Here is a 3,707-nt window from a genome sequence, read left to right as displayed (position 1 = left end):
AAACATTGGAACAGTCTGCCCAGGGAAGTGGTGGAGTCCCCATCCCTGGAGGTATTTAAAAGACGAGTAGATGAGGCACTTAGGGACATGGTTTAGTGGGCATGGTGGTGTTGGGTCGACGGTTGGACTCGATGATCTTAGAGGTCTTTTCCAACCTCAATGATTCTATGATTCTATGATTTAGATAGAAGAGAGCTTTAGTGAAGTAGAATTGACAAAAAAGAATAAGCCATTGATGCCTTAATTGATTGATGATTGAATGAGTGATTGATTGATGGATGCATTGAAGCTTTTATAAGCCAGATGCTGGCTAGAGGGACTGGTGTTAGCAGACCTGAATGTCCCATTGCTTGCTAGATGAGACTGAAAGAGGAGAGCTGAGCATCCAATTGGTCCTGTTTAACGGGAAGAAAAGTGGGACCTGTGTTACAATAAGAACTGTGAGCCGTGCCTAAATAGCAGCTGAGAATGTGTAACATATGTGCAAATGGAGTGGAGTCCCTGTGTAACAGAGTCAACTGAATCCTGCTATTAGTAATGGGCAGAAGATTGTAGTGGCTGGAGTTTCAGTTTTCTTTCCATTTGTACTGCAGTGGTTGCCCTCCACAGGCTCAGCTTGAGGCTTTCATTCTGGGACGTTTTGTGGATAGCAGCTTCTGATTCTCCTCCTCCTTTTTTCTCTTCCTCTTTTATTCATTGTGCGTCAAGCCAAAGCTTGAGGCAGCAGATGGATTTAACAGCATGGGATCAGCAAATTCCTGTTATGATGAACTGAGAGAGAGAAAAACCCTAACTTAGCTCTATTGATGCAAAGGGGAATAATTGCTTGTGAGTCAGTGGAGCTGAGATTTCACTCTGTGCATCTAGACTCCTCCTGAGTACTTGAAAGTGGAAGCTCTGGGAGGATCTGCCTCTTTTAGTGGTATTCTCATGGAGATTGCAGAAGATGTTAATGAAGCAAAAATATTATCAAGACGGTAATACTTATTTTCCATGAAAAACCATATTAACAAGTTGAGGATGATGATATTTATAAAACAATGGCAATTGAAGTAGAACAAGTTCTGTTTCTGGTGTACCTTGACTTCCTTAAGGAATATCAGGAATACTTTCTGGTCATTAAGAAAAGACTGCTCTCTTGGGCAGTACCCTATACCTTAACATGTAGGTGTTAAGAGTAAACAGTAGGTGGCCTCAGAACATTAGTATTGCTCTTTGCTGCAACAGGCATAAAGTGAGGGCAGGAGCCCTGCTGATTCTCTGTGGCTGGGTACAGCTCCTTCCCTAATTGTATGAAACATGCCGAGATGCATTCTGCAGCCCAGTGCTATTGCTTTCACCTGGAACAGGGCCATGTGTTAAACCTTAATGTAAGCTCATGTGATCTAATTTTTCTTTTGCTGTTTTAAACCCATTTTGACCATTGTCAGGTTTCAGACATTGGAATAAATATCTGTGTTGCATGGAAAACAATGATGAGATATGCAATTCTCATTATTTGATGTGGCATACCAGATATACTAGCTACCTGTGGTGGTGAAGAAAGACTGGAAAATCCACTTGCTACTTTACTGACAAATATCTTCTACTCGCATGCCTTGCTTTTCAAACATCCAATGAAGAACAACATCTGGTGGTTTTGGAGATGATGACTGATTAACTACCATGAACCAGTTCAAGAGTTGGCTTGTCTTCTTTAGGGAAGTTATTGCAGACAATAAAGAACCCAGACCAAACCTGTGGGCCTCAGCGCCCTGAGAGTCAGTTTTCAACCTTGGTCAAGGTTTGGTCCCACCAACTGCAATTTATATCATCAGCTTCTAATCCTGGGCGTAAACTCTTGTGCTTCAGGAAAATCCTTGATCGCAGAGTCCAGACCCTATGTATGATGAATGTCAGTTTGCAATAGCCTTATCTGTTCCATCGGTGCTCTTCCAGACTGCCAGATCATTTCAACAGCTGGGAGAGGGAGGGTCTGCTATTGAATCTACTGTTTGATTTTTTCATTGTTGACTCCTGTTGTGGTTTAACCCCAGCCAGCAACTAAGCACCACAGAGCCACTCAGAAAAAAAATGTGAAGTTAGTTAAACAAATCAACAGAAGCCTTGTGTACTAAGGAAGATTCAGTCATTATAATCCATATTGAGACACGGGGAATGAAAGTACAGCAAGTTTAATGCTTTCCTTCTCTTTTTTTGTCCAAGGTGTGTCACCATAAAAGGACTGGTTATTAGTTAAAAGCAGAGTGTCTGTCTTCAGTCCACCAAGGACTTGCAAAGACTGGGACAGCAGAGCAAGGGACTATTGAAACCAAAGGAAAGCAGGACCTTGCTGCATACAGTCCTTGTCTTTGCAGAACCATTCAGCAAGAGAAAACCAGCAGAATATTGGAATTTTCTATATGAAATCTAGCAAGCATCTTCTAACACAGGTTACAGGGCAGAGGAGGAATAGTTGCTGTAAAAGCCGAGTACTTTGCTTAGATACAGCTGAGGCCTTTCCAACTGTGGGATAATCCTCATTTTTTCCGATGTAGGGTGCATGCAATGGTCTTGCTACCCTGTACCCTACCCTGTGGTGCATTCACAGAGGTATTTAACATGCCCATTCAGCCCTGTGTACAAATTTTAAAAGAGAGGCAGCTCTTTCTGTTAGAAACTCTGGTAAACTCTGTGCCGGTATCACTCCAGTACTGTTGAATGTTTTAAAATTACATGGGATGTTTTATAACAGTCATATCCCATGTAACATATTAACTGACTCCTCACATTAACTGACATTTATTCCTATTAACTGAGCTTATTTTTCACTATGTTCTCTGGTAAAATTTGACCAGATTTAGGTTGAGTATCTAATTGTTAAATTGATCTACACTAGAGTTCAATGTTCAATGCCTCTTCACATTTATAATTTGCCAGCAGAAAAATCAGCCAAGGCAGTGTTACTGAGACAGTGACCTATGGAGTGCTATAGGAAAAGTCCTCTGTTCCACAGCTTTTGCCTCTCTGGACAGTTTTAGTCCCCAGTCGTAATCCCACAGGCAGGGCAGGCAAGCAGCCTTTCAGCAGGCATTTGAATGACAAAGGAGTGTTAGTGCCACCACAGGATTGCCAACCTGTGGTGGCAAATTCCTGCAAATTCCATAAAATACCATAGACTTTTAAGGCTAAAATGTTGTGCTTGGGACAGGAGGGGAATATGTTCTTGGTGTCTCCAGTTGTTCCACAAACACATGTTGCCATGAGCTCATCCTTAAAAGCATATAGTCTTTCATAGGAGAAGGGGACAAAGAAAGCAGCTTTGCCTGGAGGGGTAATTATCCTTCCTCCCTCTTCTTACTTTTACAGTGCAGTATCAAGGATGCTACCAAGACTTGGTGCTAAGCCTATTTTTATTGCTGATGGATCTTCATGTCTCTGCCAGAGAGAAAGAGCACTGCAGAAAACACACTGGCAGGTCCAGCCTTTCCAGAAAAAATCTCCAAAGGAAAAACTGCTGTGGGAGTGCTGCCATGGGAGTAATGAAACTCTTTGCCTGAGAAAGAAGTATTTTATTTTGCATCTACACCCATCAGCAGAGCCATCTCTGAATGTCTCATCCATTAGGCAGGGTTGGCCCTCCACATCAGGAGGGCTGGCTGACACTGCAAAGCCAGGGCTCTAGGGAGCGCAGCGGTGTTAGAGACCGCCCTGTGCGTCCTAGGATG

Source organism: Aptenodytes forsteri, unplaced genomic scaffold, assembly GCF_000699145.1.
Source record: "Aptenodytes forsteri isolate BGI_AS27 unplaced genomic scaffold, ASM69914v1 Scaffold376, whole genome shotgun sequence".
NCBI classification, from domain to species: domain Eukaryota; kingdom Metazoa; phylum Chordata; class Aves; order Sphenisciformes; family Spheniscidae; genus Aptenodytes; species Aptenodytes forsteri.
Note: the sequence above shows the minus strand (reverse complement) of the source record.